This window comes from Hylobates moloch, unplaced genomic scaffold, assembly GCF_009828535.3.
Source record: "Hylobates moloch isolate HMO894 unplaced genomic scaffold, HMol_V3 SCAFFOLD_13, whole genome shotgun sequence".
In the NCBI taxonomy this organism is placed as follows: domain Eukaryota; kingdom Metazoa; phylum Chordata; class Mammalia; order Primates; family Hylobatidae; genus Hylobates; species Hylobates moloch.
The window spans coordinates 52,486,408-52,503,203 of record NW_026652288.1 but is presented as its reverse complement, the minus strand read 5'-3'; the positions used below and the strand labels follow the sequence as shown (position 1 = coordinate 52,503,203).

General features: G+C 55.3%; 1 long non-coding RNA gene across 1 annotated transcript in view; it reads left to right on the top strand.

Moving 5' to 3' along the window:
- Nucleotides 1–13,851: 13,851 nt before the first annotated feature.
- Nucleotides 13,852–16,796, top strand: part of LOC116481055 (uncharacterized) — a 12,566-nt gene continuing 9,621 nt past the window's right edge. Inside the window, exons 1-3 of the long non-coding RNA XR_004251407.1 lie at nucleotides 13,852–13,942; nucleotides 14,967–15,079; nucleotides 15,522–15,949. This is a non-coding gene — a long non-coding RNA (uncharacterized LOC116481055). The remainder of the gene's footprint in view (nucleotides 13,943–14,966; nucleotides 15,080–15,521; nucleotides 15,950–16,796) is intronic.

The following is a 16,796-nucleotide window of genomic DNA, read 5'->3' as shown; positions in this document are numbered from 1 at the left end:
GCAAGACATAGTTGTTGGGTGAATATTCCAATGGGCACATCCTAGCCTGGGTCCAGCTCTGGGGCAGGATGTGACTCTTGGGGAGACAGACAGGGACTCTCTGGGCAGGGGAGCCAGCAAAGGGTTTGGAATCTACAGGGGAAAATCTTTGTATCACTGCAGGACACGATGGGAAGGAGGGCCACTCCTCCAAGAAGCCTTCCCACATGAGCCTGCTCAAGTTTCTGTCAATCTTTCATCTTCTCTCCTAAATGCATGTCCCCACCTATGGTCGTGATCTGGGTGAGTGCCATCTCCCTTATGAAGCTAGCAACTCCTGGCCTTTTTTCTCTGGATCTTCTCTTTGAGCAGGGCTGGTCCAAGGGCCAAGTCCTGGGAGTGGGAGGACCTAGGCTGGGGGCAGACTGTGACTATGTGGTTAGAAGTTCTTTTTTTTTTTTTTTTTTCTTTTCTGAGATGGAGTATTGCCCTGTAGCCCAGGCTAGAGTGCAGTGGCGTGATCTCGGCTCACTGCAGCCTCTGCCTCCTGGGTTCAAGCAATTCTCCTGTCTCAGCCTCCCAAGTATCTGGGACTACAGGTGCATGCCACCATGCCCAGTTAAATTTTTTTTTTTTGTTTTTAGTAGAGATGGAGTTTCACCAGGTTGACCAGATGGTCTTGATTTCTTGACCTCATGATCTGCCTGCCTTGGCCTCCCAAAGTGCTGGGATTACAGGCGTGAGCCACTGCACCTGGCCCCCCTTTTTTTTTGTAACAGTATTTTACTCTGTCACCCAGGCTTGAGTGCAGTGGTGAGATCTTGGCTCACTGCAACCTCCGCCTCCCAGGTTCAAGAGATTCTCCCGCTTCAGCCTCCCGAGTAGCTGGGATTACTGGTGCGCGCCACCATGCCTGGCTAACTTTTGTATTTTTTGATAGAGACAGGGTTTCACCATGTTGACCAGGCTGGTCTTGAACTCCTGACCTCAAGCAATCTGCCCGCCTTGGCCTCCCAAAGTGCTGGGATTACAGGTGGGAGCCACTGAGCCTGGCCTGTGGTCAGAATTTCTGAGGGTCCCAGAGCTGGGGGTTGGGGACGTAAGTGTACGTGTGGGAAGGGTCAAGAAAGGAGAACTAACAGCAAAGATAGAGAAATTAAGCCTCCTCCACATGCCAGGCAGGCTATGGAGACATGGAAGAGGCATTGACCCAGGTGACGGTGTCTACGATGTCTTCCCAGATGGGAACAGTGAGCTCAGGCCTGAAGGAAGAGCAAGAGCTGTCCAGGCAGGAGAGGGAAAGGATATTTCAGGCTGGGCCAGCATTATGAGCTGCAGATGTGAGAAATTGTTTGTGTGGGGTTTTGACAGAGAATGACAACTGAATGAATGAATGACCACTCCAGCTGGTGTTACTGGAGTGTTGGAGGTACTGTAGAGCTCGGAGGAGCAGTGACGACCTTGGGGTCCCACAGAGGCTTTCATCAAGGCATGTCCTTACTGTGCATGCTATCTTTCAGGGGCTCCCTGTGGCTTTGGGGATGGAAGATTCCTTGGAATGCCAAACCCAATCCTTCTTCCTTGCTGGGTCTCACTTCCACTATGCCTTTTTTCTCTCCACAGCCCTGCCCATTCTCCCACCCGCTGACCCCACCACACTGGCCACCTTTCCCTGCACCTGCTGAGCAGTGTCAGGTGATTGGGTTGAACAGCACAGATATAGAACTATTCCATCATCACATACGGTCCTATTGGACAGTGCTGACCTGCAAAGCAGGCATCTGAGATGGGCCAGGAGGCCGCAGATTCCTGGAGGCTGTGAAAGGGTTCAAGACTGTCCAGCGGGCAGCCTGGGATGTGGCAGGAGCACTGAACCTGGACTTAGGAGACCTGGTTTCTGGTCTGGGGCTCTGCCACTCACCAGCTGTGTGGTTTGGGGCCAAATGCTTGGCCTCTCTGGGCCTCGACGGCCTGTAAAATTAGGCTGTACTACATAATCTTTTTTTTTTTTCCAGTTTAGTTCAACAAATGTTCCTCAAACTGTAGTGGAGCCTCTTGCTCTGCCGGGTACTTGGCTTCCAGTGTGATCCACGGTCCCTGGCCAAGCAGCATGCTGGGAGGTTGGGCAGGTGCGGGTGTTCTGTAATGAGGCCAGGCCTCTGGGGCCAGGGAGAGGTAGGCACAGGCTAATTACACTTTCCCGTCTTCACAGCACTCAGCCCAATTTGTAATTATTTATTGTTGGTGTTTACGTGTTTGTGTTTGCCTCCCCTGCACAGCTCTGTGAGCACATGGACTGTGTGGTGGCTTTGTTTCTTTAGTGTCCCAATGCCTGGCATAGTGCCTGGCACACATCATAGGTGCTTGATAACTATTTCTTTCTGGAGTGAGTAAAAGGCCACCCTTCCTCCCAGCACCCATGTTACACTGGATTTCGACACAGGGTACAACCGCAAGAGCTTTGGGATGCTGTAGAGTGACAGAGCCCAGACGGGATGTGGAAGGAAGTCAGGGTGGGTGTCCCCCCATCTCTGGAAGCCAGCTTTGGGGCCCCTGCCCCACCCTTGGTAGGCTGTGCTGGGCTCACTGGGATGAGTCACAGGTTGACACTGGGTCCTCTGCCTGGAGGAGTCAGGCAGACCACCACCATTTGACTCCTAGGCCTGGCATCCTGCTCCTTCAGCTTCTGGCCCAGCGTCTGGTCATGGCCAAATGCCTTGGAGGGGTGAAAAGATTAGGGTCCCTCTTGCAAAGCAAAGAAGCAGAAGGAAGCCTCCCCAAGATGGCAGAGGCCCCACCAGGCCTAGAATTTTGTCAGACATGTAAGCAGGGCCGAGCGGAACCAAGCCTTAAGCCCCCAGGTCCCTCTCCTTTGAGGTGGGACACAGGGATGGAGCACGTTGGGGTGGGCAGCTTTCCTCTGGTCCAGGTGTAGGGTAGGCCCAGCCTTCCTGGGGAACCTTAGACCCTGCCCCGCTGTGTGGGTGCTTGGTTCATGCCAGTGGCATTTTGGCAAGGCTGCCAGGCCTGCTTCTGGGTGGAGAGGAGCAGGAAGGAGGATTGCACAAAGGGAAACTGGCAGGAGAGCCCTCCTTCCTCTGGCTGCTCAACGCCTTGCAGGGAGGGCCGAGGGGCAGCACAGGTTGCCTTGGTTCCCTGGGAAACACCACGTCCTTGTATCTGTGTCCTCTCCCAGGAGGAGAGGCCAGGTCCCAGAAACAGGGGTCCTGTCATGCCCACTCTCCATGCCACCCTCTATGCCTGGCTGTGACCCATGAGGGAGGTTCCTACAGCCCTCATTTCTTAGGCCTCAGACAAACACTCAGCCGCTCCCCTCTCTCCCTCTGTCTCTGGGCTTCACAGTGGCCCTCAGCCACTTCTGCCTGCTTCCTCCCTGCAGGAAGCCCCCTCACTTCTTTGAGCAAGACAGCTCTCAAAAGCAACTTCTACCACGGCAGCGGCTGTGTTGTTCACTGTTCTGTTGCCACCAGCACATGGCAGGTGTGCAGTAAACAGTTGTTCAATTGAGACACAGTATGCCCTCTATTATTAGCACTTTCTGTTTGGCTCCCTTAGGCAAGGGTCTCTTCCCTCCCTCCCTCCCCCATTAGACGGGGCTGAGGACCCTGTTTCTCCTCCTCCTAGTCTCCCATGCCTGGAATCCTGGTCACTGCAGAAACTGGCCAGTTCTACCTACCTCTGCTATTTGGGCATTTCTGAGTCTCTACTGGGTGCCTGTCCCTGTGCTGAGCAGTGGGGCAAATATGAAGATAAGCGAGGCAGGGTTGTGACGGGTGTTCACCCCACAATTCTGGATCCCTGCTGCCCCTGAGACCAGCACTTTCTGAGCTCTGGAGTCTCTTTCCATCCAGCCCGGACTCTGGGCCAGCTGCCGGCTGGTTGCAGCCTCCTCACCCTTCCACTCCTGACACTGCACACAGCTATTTAGGAGGTATCTTCCTCCCTAGGGCTGCTTTCAGGAAAGAACAAAGAGGGACGGCAAGGCTGGGGAGTGGCTGGGCATCTGGAGACGCTTATTTGTAAGCCCAACTAGCTCCCCTGAGCTTCAGCTGCTGCCTTTATCTGGCCCGATAATAGACCGAAACCATAGTCTGCTCCCTGCTGAGTGATCTGTGGGCCTGCCAGGGTGACAGCGGCCCAGGGTGGCACTGAGCACTGCTCCAGCTGACATAGGGTGGGGAGCCACCAGCCTGCAGGCTGCCTGACATGCAGGGCTGTTCCGTCCATCCAGGGGTCCTCAGTGCCTGTCTAGGAGGCTCAGGACATATCTGGAGAAGGGCAGCTTCATCTATTGTGGTGTGTGGTATTTCCAGCACTGAGCATGGTGCCTGGCATATAGTGGGAGCTCCGTGGCTGAACGTTAAGCATTCAGCCCTATTTATCAGAGATCTACGATGTGCAGGAAGCTGTGTTTTCTCCTCTCCCATCCTTCTATATGCTTCCTTCAGCACCTGTTGGGGATTCCTTGATGCAGTGAGAGGCGGGGAGTCTCCAAGGCAGTTGGTCTGTGAAAGGCCAGTGGGGGGCCAGCCCTGCCCACCATGTCTCAGGGAGGAAGCATCAGTGCCCAGGATAACAGCAAGTGCTTGCTCATGTGACCAATGCCATCTCCTCAGCACCAGCAGGCAGGCATAGGGCTGCTGCATTCCCATTTTGCAGAGGAATGGGGCTTGCGCCCAGATTTTCCGCCTCATCCTTCAGCACCCAGAGTGCCGCTGCCACCCTGGCAGCCTCACAGATAGCTTAACAGGGAGCAGAATATGGTTTCAGTCTATTATCGGGCCAGATAAAGGCAGCAGCTGAGGCTCAGGGGAGCTAGTTGGACTTCCAAATAAGCATCTCCAGAAGCCCTGCCACTCCCCGGGCTTGCAGTCCCTCTGTTGAGTGAGATAAGAGCTGGGGTTGGGCTGGGCTGGGGAAGGGCAGCCAATGGAGATGAGGTGAGGAGCAGAGGGAGGGGCGGGCTGGGGCCAGTGGGCGTAGATGGGCTCAGGACCGGGCCCCCAGCCTGGGCTGCTGGATGGAGCAGGGCCGGCTGGTGGGAATCCAATGACCCCAGCTCATCTCTGAACAGCCACTGGCTACCTTTTGAGAGGGCAAACAGTGCCGGGCGGGATCTGGGGCTAATGACTGTTTTCCAGCAGGCGATTCCTCTATGTGGGGTTTATCTGCCTGGGTCATCATTCTGCAGTCTGCACTTGCCAGGGTAATAGCACGCTGGTCTTGGGGCCTCTGCCTGCCCATTGGCCTTGGGGCCCTGCAAGCAGATGGCAGTAGATGAGGGAGGGGAGGGCAAGAATAAACAGGAGCAGCACCCACTGTGTTTTCTGAAAGGTGGCTCCCTGCCTGTGTTTTCTGAAGGGCGTCTCCACAGCTTGGCGGGGGAAAGCCTGGTGAGGACGGGAGAGAAGATTCAACCCAGGGCCAGGGGCTGGGTTTCAGTTGCTCTCCTCCCCCTCCTCCTCCAACTCCAGCCTCCCGCTTCCTGTCCCTCTCGCACAGGGAGGCAGGCAGAGAAATGCGCCTACAGCAGCCCATTTCTTGGGGGTTCATGTTGGGCGCAGGTCTGTGCTGGCCGTCGGGGCTGGGAGTGTGGAGAGCACTGCAGCGGCACAGCTGACACCGCCTCTGCCGAGGTCCACGCAGCCTGGCTGCCTCCACGCTTCACTGGGTTTTTCCTTCCTGGCTGCTGCATCATTTGATGCAGGGGGAGGGTGGGATGAGGGGGTGTCTTTGGGTCTCTCCTCGGGGGTCTCTGAGGTTCTGTGTGGCTATCTCAGGGTAGGGGGTGTCTGGGTGCCTGGTGTGGGGAGGATCCGAGGGCCCTGAGCCTGTGGTGTGTGTGGGTGGAGGGTGTCCCAGACACTGTGGCCCTTTCTGGGCAATGTGTCTCTCAGCCCCTGCGTGTGAATCTGGAAATGTGAGCATGTGAGTGTGCCTGTGTGTGTGTGTGAATTTGTTGTGACTGTAAGTGTGTGAACATGTGTCCCTGTGCCTTGTGCTCACTCATTCCTCTGTGTGAACATGTGAGTGTGCAAATGTGGCTGTCTTCTCATTCTCCTGTATGTGACTGTGCGAACACGTGGGAGCGCATGCCTCCTCACCCTGCATGTGAAGGTGTGTGGACATGTGAGCATGTGAGTGTGCAGACACACCCACTCATGCCCCCACGTGTGGATGTGTGTGTCTCTAGATGTCTTTGTGGGAGTGAGTGTTTCAGCATGACTATTTCCTCCTCTGTGTGTGAACATGTGCGTGTGTGTGTGAATGTGTGGCTGGGGAAGTGCCACCCGCCAGCCATCCGGCATTGCCTCATCCCTGTGACACAGCCGCTAATGACTGTTTGCCATTGTCTGAGCAGTGGTGGCATCATCCGCACTAATGATAGTCTCCCCTGCCTAATGACCTGGCTCCTGCCCCATCATTTAGGAGCCTCAGGAGCACTGGCCCTGTGACCAGAGAGATGTTGACCAGCTCAACACATTTCCCATTGGGGTGTTGCAGGGGGCGGGGGGGGGGAAGTCATAAATCCCACCCCTCCCCGACAGCCCTCAGGGTGCCGTCGTGGCCTGGAATTTCAGCTGGCTGATGGCATCCTGGGCGGGAAGCCCCAGGTCTGGCCCTGCCCTCTGTCTCCGGCAGAGCTGGGCGGCTGCTGCCCCACCCCATAGGTGACCCTGGACCCTGGACCCTGGCAGCCAGATCCATATCAGGTTCCAAAGACAGGGCTTTCCTTTCCACCATGAAACCCCCAGGCCCTCTCACCTCTGCAAATGCAGATGTCCCTTCTGAGCAGGGCTCTCTGTGCCCAGGAAGCTCTGACCTGCAGCTGATCTTGGGGAGCAAGGGGGTCTGCAGCAGCCAGGGAACCACAGGGTCCAGAGTAGGCTGCCTACGTGGAGGCCACCGCAGAGCCTGATTCAGCCACACCATCAATATTTCTTTTATGATCAACATTAAATTAAAATAGCCTCTGGATTCTGGAGGAGAGCTGGGCAGGGGGGCTGCCCCCTTTCTGCGAGCCCACAGCCACAGCCATTTCTTCATATTCTCTTCTAGCTTTCAATCTGCTCCCTCCCGTTGATGTTCCCCACTTGCAGGCAGGCCTCCTCCTACCTGAAGTTTACCTGTATCTGCAGGGAAGCCTAGGACTCTGCCTGGGGCAGGAGGGACTCCTTAAAGGTGTTCCAGGTTGAGAGATGCAGGTCTGCAACTGGCTGTGAGACCTTGAGCCAGGGGTGGGATGCTGCTGCATCCTCCTCTGCCAAGTGCGGTTGCAGCAGCACCTGCTCCCCAGGGCTGCTCTGGGGCTAGGTAAGCGCTGTGCATTATGTAAACCATTCAGAACATTGCCGGCACACAGCAAGCACAGAGTAAATCTTTTTAAAGAGTCTGAGCCTGCATTGCCTCCTCTCCAAAATGGAACAGATAACTGCTGGTGCTCAGGGCTGTCGTGAGGATTAGTGAGAATCCAGGGGAAGTGCCTGCTGCAGAGTGGGGCAGCTCCGGCATCTTTCTCATGGGGTCCTCAGCTTGGCCGCTTCTCTCCTCACCCGTGAGGGGCTGAGTGAGGGAAAAAGTAAGGAGTGGTTGCACTGGCTGTTTTCCTTGCTGCCTCAGTGTCCCTGTCCTGGTGGGGCACTCCCTCACTTGCCAGCCAGGGACTGTGGCTTGCTTACATTACTTATAGCGGGACTCATCTGTGACTCACTAGAGGGTCGTGAGGAGAGAAAGCCAGCCCAGGGCATTACAGAGTATCGTTTCATAAATGTATGTGTCTGTTGGTTGCTGTAAAATGTATTTCCTACTGTGTCTTGAGGTTAAGAAGCTGGAGACACCTGCTCCACTGTCTCTGGGCAGGGCAGAAGCAGGGGCCTGGGGACTCCCTGGTTTTGCCTTGCTCCTCCTCTGCTCCATCATGAGATTCGCACTAAGGGCCCTTGTGTGCTGTCCTGGCATGGCTGGGCCCCAAAATGAGAGAGCTCAGATCCAGCTGGAGACACATCCCTTCCTTCCCCCAACAACCCACAGAAGTGCCCCCTCATGCCATGTGCCTGGGAAGGCCCACACCTAACATCCAAGGTGCTATGCCACCCAGGAGCAGCCTGCAGGCTGGAGGGTGCTGCAGGACAGGCAAGGGTACAAGGGACGGCCTCCCAGGCTTGCCTCTCATCTGGACCTAGGCCCGGATAAGTTTCAGGGCTGAACCAAGCTGTCCCTGAACCCTGCTCCTTTCCTCATGATGCTGGACACTTAGTTAACCAGCCCAGGGGTAGGGTGAGGGCATCAGAAAATGCTTCCCACAAAGGCAGACCAGTTGGGGGTGGGGGCCCTGCAACCCAGGCATGGTTTTTTTTCCTTCCCCCAACACAACAGCCACATCCTCAGTATGGGCCTAAGTGAAAGCTTGTGGTGGGCAGGGGCAAGAGGTGTTGGGGCACCCCAATAGCAACGGCTGCCATTTACTGAGGGAGGCCTTTGTGCCAGGCGCAGCACAGATCAGCTTCAATCTTTATGACTCTCTTAAAGTGTTCATATCTATAAAATGGTGCTCATTTTATAGATAGCAAAGCTGAGGTCCAGAGCAGTTATGTCCACACAATTAGTAAGTGCTAGGGCTGAGAATCAATCCCAGGTTGGTCTCTCTCTGCATCCTTCTGTGGCTTCTGAGGGAGAGATTCGTGTGTGTTACTGGGGACACAGCACTGGCACACAGGCTGGTTCCAGAGGCCAGGAGGAGGGAACTTGGTCTTGGAAGGCTTTGCAGTACACCAGCTGGAGAGGCTTCCTTTGAGGAGAAGCTGACCTTTTCCAGGTACTCCCCAGAGATTCCTTTCCCAGTATAACCTTAGCTGGGGCCTCCCTGGCAATGAAGGCAAGAACTTGCTCATGGGGAGAGCTGCTCCTCGCTGAGAGTTTTATCGGTGAGATTCCTTGATTATCAAGAGGAAAAAATTGCAGCAGGGGAGATGTGACTTAGATTCCAAAGTCTTCTTTGGCACTCCTTAAGGGCAGGGACTAATCCTGTAGCAAAATGGGCTTAATGAACACTGGAGACTCTCACAACTAGTGATGATCGTGGCATGTGTAGCTCTGTGAGAACATGTGAAAAGTAACACATAAATAAGGGCAAATGAGTACAGGGTAACTTGGGATCTAAGTGCCGAGGGGACGCGAAGTAAGTGGTGCAGTAAGTGGTAAAAGTTGGGTGGGGTTGGCCACGGAAGGCTTCCAAGAGCGGGGAGTGTGTGATGGTCTGGGAGGGACAAGGCTTTCTTTGAGGCTGGGGCAGGCAGGGGGAGCAGCTGGCATCTGGCATCCTAGCAGCATCATTCCAGAACCAGCCAGTCCTTCGGAGCCCTACCCCAGAGATGGCTCAGTGATCTGGTACTCTGGGAATTTGCCCTGCCTCCTGGGTGGGGATTGTCCAGCCATATGCCTGTCCAGTTCAGTTGGCGCCACTGGAAAATGACATGGAAATGTGGTGTGGCCTTGAGCCAGGTCCTCCTCTCCAGGGTTTTGGCCCAGTTTTGGCCTGTGGCCCATCCAAATATCTTCTCTGTGAGATGCTGGGGAGAGAAAAGAGGGGAGTTTGGCTTCTGCCAAGGTGGGGCTGAGGGAGATTCTGGGAAGTGGAGTGGAGAGTGCTACCAAGGCCAGCCACCCCCCTCCTCAGGAGCCAGAGGCCAGTCAGGAGGGTGTGTGCCCTGTGGTCAGCCTGCTTCCAGACTCGGTTGCATCCGGGGCAGAAGCCCGGACCTGAGGCCGTGGAGAGAAACTTCAGATTCACAGAGCTCCTGGGCTGGAGGGAACTTGAGTCTCCCCAGTTTCCTTACAGAGAGGGAGGTGGGGGGCCAGGGGTTGGGAAGGGAGGATAAAGCATGTATATGTGTGTGTGTGTTTGTGTGTGTGTTTGTGTGTGTGTGTTTGTGTGTGTGTGTGTGTGTGTGTGTGTGTCGGGTGGATGGACCCAGGTTATGAGGTTTTTGATTTTTGAGGAATTCCCTGAGGGTGGGGAAGGCTGGTGTCTCCCAGACCAAAGTCTGAGGTGGGAGCAGCAGGGGCACCTGGACTCTAGTGCTGGGGTGGTGGCTGCGGAGGGAGAGACAGGCAGAGCCCAGGTGGCTCCCTGCAGGAATGGTAGGTGAGGAAGCAGGGCCGGGAAGCTGGAAGGGGTAGGACCTAGGTGAGGAGATCCTTGATGGGGACAAGGAGGCATGTGTGTCTGGCTGTGCTGGAGCTGAAGGCCTGAGAGCATACAGTGAGATGGGGAGCAGAGAAAGCACCCTGAGGGCAGAACTCTGGGCCATGTGGAGTCCTCTTCCTGTAATCAGGAGGCAAAGGGAGCCCCTGGTGGTCCAGTAGGACCAGATGGCTCCTTCACCTGGGGCTGCCAGCCAGGCCTGCCCATGCTGTGTTCCAGAAGCTGCAGCCTGTCCAGTCAGGCTCAGGGGAGGGTCTTTGGATCCCCAGTGGTGGATTTTGGGGTAGGTGGAGGGGATAATTTGGGGAGAGACATATCCAGCAATTAGCTGGGGAAGGAGAGATTGGGGGTCAAGATACAGGAGAGCTTGCAGTTGGGGTTGACTCCTGGTCTGTCTGATCTCTACGGACACCCTGAAACAGAGAGAGAGAGAGAGGCATCTCTTTGGGGCTTATAGTCCCTTTACAGCTGGCATTTAGGTGCATGCCTGCAGCAGCCTCAGGAGTGACAGCATTTGGCCACCTATCTCCTGTGCAGCAAACTTCCCGTGCTTTAAAACAAGGGTGTCCTGCTCAGGGGCAGCAGAAAGAGATGCAGGGGAGGGACTGGCCCCTGGCGAGGAGGAGAGCCTCCCCTCGCCTCACTCATTGTCTTTTGGGGTGAGGGGGCAGCACGGGGAGGCTATTGGGGAGCACAGAAGGGCCTGGAAGGAGGGACAGAGATGGTGAGTCACTAGCTAAAGGCCACATGTGGAGGCCAGAGGAAGCTCGTGTCTGAGCCCCATGGGGACAGCTCTGTTGCCGGCTCTCCACAGCCTTTCCGTCTTGTCTTGGGCTTCTTGCCCAGGCCCTGCTGTCAGTACCTGCTCCCTGAGCCAGTGCCTGGCGCACACAGCCATGAGATCATGGGGCGGGGTAAATTGGCAGGCCCCCGATCTCCCCTGGAGCTGTGGCAGGTGCATGTTGGAGCTCTGGGCCTGGCGCCGCTGTAATCTCCCTCCTGGCCCCTTGCGGGGAGGTGGCTCCTCCAACCAGCCAGTTCTGCTTTTTCCACCTAAGTCCCCAGACTCCAATAAAGGTGGAATATTGGCCCAATCCATGGCATGAATTCTTGAGATTAGACTTCAAGAAGGACTTCCTACTCAACCTATGGGATGGTGGGATAAGGGTAGAGGGAGTTAAAATTAGGAACACATATTAATAATAAGTGTATTATTCATCATCGAGGGCTTATTCTGTGCCCTGCTCTGTGCTAAGTGCTTTGCAGGTAGTTGTCACGTAATCTTTACCATAACCTTGTAGAGCACAGAAACTCAGGCTGAGCTTTTGCAGCCAGTGAGCAAAGGAGCTGGTGCTTGTGCTGAGCTTCTAGCTGTGGGATAAATCTGTAGGGTACAGTGAGGCTGGCCACTGGAGGATCACGTGGGCTCCCAAGTGCCCATGATCCATCATTTAGCATTCAGTTGTGAATAAGACAGGGGTCTGGAGGTCAAACATGTAGGAAAGGTAAGAGCTGAGTTCATGTTCCAGAGGGCGAAAGTCAGGACGCAGAGGTGGGTGGGACTGTTTCTGTTTGGCATCTCTTCAGTCAGAAAAGAAGCAAGCACGTCAGAACGGCAGCAAGAGGGATCGAGGTGAGACAGCAAGACGTTCTGACTTCCAGGGCTGCATGTCATCAACACGTGAGGGGTGTGTTTCCTGGAGAGGGAGAGCTGCTTACCGGCTCAGTTGGGAAGTGGGAGGATGGATGGCCCACGGTGGGGTCTCTGTTCAGGCTTGTGTGTGAGCACCTGCGTATGCATGCATGTGTGTGTGCCCAGATATGTGTGTCCACAGTCTTTAGTGAAGCATCTTCTGCCTCCACGGGCTCTGAGATCTCCAGCAGCATCTGTTGTTGTGAGCACAGGCCCCTGAGAGAGGACTCTTTCCTTTGCTGATGGTCTGAAAGGTACTTTATGTTTGGATGCAGTGCTGTCTTGATTGGGGACCATTCTTTTTCCCCAAATGTCCTCCAATTTGGCAGACCATGTATTCCAATCTGGAAAACTCCACCCTTACTTTCAGGAATTTTTCTCTGCCCCTTCTCTAAGGACCTCCATTCCCTTTGCCTTTCCTTGAGGATAAACACCTTTCCTTGATATGACTCGTTCGCCCCTGCTGCGATCCACTGTAGCGAGTCCACACATGCTTAGTAGCACCGATGCAGGGGGAGAAGGGGTGTGTGAATGACTGCATGTGGCTGGGGACAGCCCTCGGGTGCTCTCTGTCGGGTGTCATGTTGGCTGCTGGCCCTGTCTGCCCTTGGTGTCCAAGCCTGTGCCCCGTGTCAGGGGTCTGGGGTCAGATTCTGTGTTTCAAGGTCCAATAGCAACACACACACACAAATTCCTGGATGTCAGAGCCAGGTGGGACCCCAGAGACCACCTAGGTGCATCTATCCTTCATTGATATACAAGGCACCCCCCAGAGAGGGAAGGGCCTTCCTTGCCCAAGATCACACAGGAAGTTGAGGGGATACAGCCGGGTCTCCTGACTCCTAGTCACAGCTCTCTTCACCATGCCACATTCTCTCCCTAATTTTGACAACCCCCCTCCCTTCCTCTCTCTCTCTCTTTGCTGTCATCTCTGTACTTTTCTCATGCCCTCCCCTTTCAGAGCCTGCTCATTTCTCAAGGCCTAGCCTGGCCCTCCTTCACTCTGGAACCTGCCTGATTCCTCTCCCCTAACTTCTTCTGCACCATTAGCGACAAGTCCTGCTAATCCTCATTCCCTAATTGTCTGTAACACAAATTAATGCTTGATTACTTGATGCTCTAATGACCTGGGCTCTAACCAGGCTCAATTGCTTTCTAGCTGCGTGACCTTGGGCTACTTACTTAACATTCTTAGTCCTCGGTTTTGTCATCCGTAAAGTGGGGCTGGCTTTTGAGCCTGAGTAAACAGCAGAAGCCAAGACTCAGAGGGGTACACTTCAAAAATGGCAGTGTTCAAATCTAACGTGTGATGGTGGTGTGTTGGGAGCAGTGGTGAGAAGGGAGGCAGGGGTCAAACTGGAGGGGCCTCAGCTGTGGGGGGCTTATGTTATTGGTAATGGGGCTCCCATGAGGCTTTTTGGAAGGGAAGTAACAAAACCCTACCTAGAGCTTGAAGCAGGGTAGAAAGGGCACCGGCTTTGCAGCTGGCAGATCTGGATTGAAATTCCAGCTCTACCACTGACTAGCTGTGTGATGCTGCACACGTTGCTAGATCTCTCTGAGCCTCCTTTTTCAATCTATAAAATAAGGATTATACTCACCCTATGGAATTGTGGTAAGGATTAAACAAGAGAAGGTCTATTAATTGCTTAGCTTGGAGTCTTGCACTTAGTAAGTACTTAACAAGGAGTAGCTGTGATTACTGGTGCTGTCGTCATTACCCAGCAGCGTGTGTCTGCCTCCTGGCCTGCCTCTGTCCTGGGTCTCTCTGGGCCCTGGGTGTCAGGCTCATTCCTCATTTCCCAACCTGGAAGCTTCCCAAGGGCAGGGCTCACATGCATCATCCTCTTGCTCTGGCTGTTTCAGGAAGTGATGGGAGTGGGGAAGGCTGTTGAACTGGTGATGTCACACTTTGGGGCTTCTGGGTGGTTCTGCAGAGGCCCCAGGGACCTGTAGGCAGGTGGAGAGGGGATAGGGGAGGTCTCAGGTCCTCTTGCTCACCCATCAGCTGTGTAGTGTCTGAAGTGATTAAGGAGCTTGGGGAGGTTGGTGTTGACAAGATGTTAAGCCATTTCTCCCAGGGATAGTCCCTGGGGCCTCAGGCACTGCGGTGGGCCTACCGCTGCTCCGGAACCCCATGGTGGGGGCAGGCCCATCCCCCAGAGAGGGAGCATGGAGGTGGGAGCTGAGGGGAACTTGACTGCCAGCTTCCCCGACCCCCGACTGAGTGTCTCCTCGGCCCATGCGGATGGAGTGGGGAGCCAGACCACACTATCAATGAAATAATTAGAGCCTAATATTAGACAGTATTTCTTTAACACATACTAGGTGTTCATGGGTGTGCTGGGTGCAGAGGATAATCATTTGGCAAGGTTGGCTGGGCCCCTGCCTGCAGAGAGGTTACAGTTTAGAGGAGGATTCAGGCAAGCATACAGAGGATACGCACCAGGAAGGGAGGAAGCCTGGGGGCTACGGGAGCCCTGAGGGGTGCACTTCACCTCTCTAGAATGGCCGTGTGAAGTTTTGTGAGGGTGAGACATAGCTGGCCCTGTAGGTTGAGCCAGGGACATGCAAGCAGTTGTGTGTTTGGAGAGCAGACCAGGGTGTTAAGAGGGTCTGGTGGAGGTGGCGGTAGGGGGTGACAGTGGCTGGAAATGAAACCAGGAAAGTATGCAGGGCTCTTGAATGCCGATATGAGGAGTGAGCTTTCTGTCCCAAGGGAAGCTGGGAGCTATTGAAGAGTTTTAAGCAGGAAGGGATGTGGTCAGATGCAGGGGCTGCAGTGCTATGGGAATGGGGAGGATTGCGAGGGGTCTGCCTTTGGGTTTCATGGAGCAGGGGAGTGATGGCAGGGGCATGCTCCTGCAGAGGGAGGAGGGGATGGGGTGTGTGGGTCTGGAGCAGGCAGTCTGAGGTGGGTCTGCCCAGGTGAGAGGGTGTGGGGACTCCATCAGGTCGGGGTTTGGAGCCCAGGGCAGGGCTGAGGGAGAGGGAAGGGTGAGGTGGAGGGCTGGACTGCAAGACCAGGCAGGGGAACTGCGGCTTCAGCTCTGCCAGCACTTCCCTTAGGCCTCCCAGGCTAGTCTGCTCCACTGGCCCTCAGAAAGACTTGCCGCCTCACCGAGCCTCAGTGTTCTCATCTGAAGAACAGAGCGGGCAAGGCCTTTCTCCTACACACTCAGGTATCTGATTAGTGAACAGTCACGATGTCTCCATCTGGGCCCTGAGTTATGGGAGAGGCAAGCCCATAACCCACCAGGCCCCCCAAAGAGCCGTGCCACAGCCTGAGGTGGACTCTCAGTGTTGACCAGCTCTTGGAGTACTTTAGGAGTAGGTGGAGGGACTGGGGAGTTCTAGGAGTGTGTCCATGATTAAAAGCCGCAAACAAGATCCCAGGTCCGAGGCTGCCTCCCCTCCCCTGTGACATGGGGTGCTCTCTCAGACCCTTCCAGCTCATTGGGCTTTTGAGCTACCCCTGCGAAGTGGGACCAGGGCTCCCAGGGCTGGGAGGACAGGGAATATGGGGTTGTAGCTTAGGCATAATGGGGTGAGGACCCCAGGACTCACCCAGCTCTGAAGGTTGCTGGATCTTTGCATTTTACTGTTCATCTTCTGCCTCTGCAGAGCCCTGAATGGGAAGAAATGGGCTCCATGTGCAGCAGGCCAGGAGAGATTTAGGCAACAAGAACCTCCAGTTCTGTCTCAAGGTTCCCAGCTTTCTCCTTGTCCTGAGGGAGCAGCTGAGCCTGTAGGAGATGAGGGGTGCCCATTCCCCAGTGCTTCTCAGCCTCCCCCACCTGTCCTCCTGGGGTACCTTTGTCTGCCACTTGCATCCTGTTGGAAGCTGTCTTCATGTGGGTATTAGGCAGGTGGCAGGTGCTGGAGCAGAGTGCACCACCCTCCGGTGATCACTGTGAGTTGGGGTAAGAGTGGGGTGTTCCTGCCAGCCCCAGGAGAGGGGAAAGCAAGTCCCCGTCCACCCTGTGGGTCTCTGCTCCTGGAAAAGGTGCTCTAGCAGGCTCATCTGTGTGAGTCACTGTCTTCCATGTGGGGTAAGTTGAGCCCTGCCTTTTGGATCTCAAAATCCAGGGATGCTGAGATCCTGGGTCTGGAGAAGGGAAGTGGCACAGCACAGCAGAGCCCTGGCCTGTCTTTCCTGATGGGGGGATGGAGCTGGCAGGACAGGGAGGCTAGGTGGCTGGTGGTGCAGGGCGTGCCCATCCCTCTACCTCCTTCCTCACAGCCCTGCACTGCTCTGTCCCCATCTGGCCCCTCTTCTCTCCTCACTTTTTCTTTTCTTCTTCTCTTCTCTCTCACTCCCCTCCTGTCCTCAACCTTTTCGTCTCCCTCCCCGCAGTCCTTCCTTCTGTCTCTTTTATTTCTTCCTTAACCCCCTGCCCTTCCATTTCCCATCTCCTCCTCCACTCTCCAGTTCTATTCCATCCACTTGCCCCACTGCAGACCCCCCTCCCTGAGTTCAAGCTGCCCATTCTTCCTTCTTGCAGCCCCTGCCCATCTGAGCAGCAGAGTTCATCCCATACCCTGCAGGGAGTCCAGCGCCACCATGATGTCCCTCTCTTCCCTTCTCGAGGCTGGCTGGGTCCAGCCTGAGCTGTGCCACCTGCTGGCTCAGGCCAGTGGGATTGTGCCTCAGGCAGGCTCCTGCCCTTTCAAGCCCGGGTCTTGGCTGCAGACCCGACAGCGGCTCCCAGAGGTGAGGCTGGGGATTGCAGCATCCTACCCGCTGCAGTTCCCTCCCTGCTGTACTCTCACTCCTGATGTCCTGAAGGTCCCACTTATATGTCTACTGGTGGGCATGAGCGTGTGAATGCTGTGTGGACACCTGGGCATAGTCTGTTGTTCATGCATGCACGTGCGCATCTGGTGTGTGTGCATGAT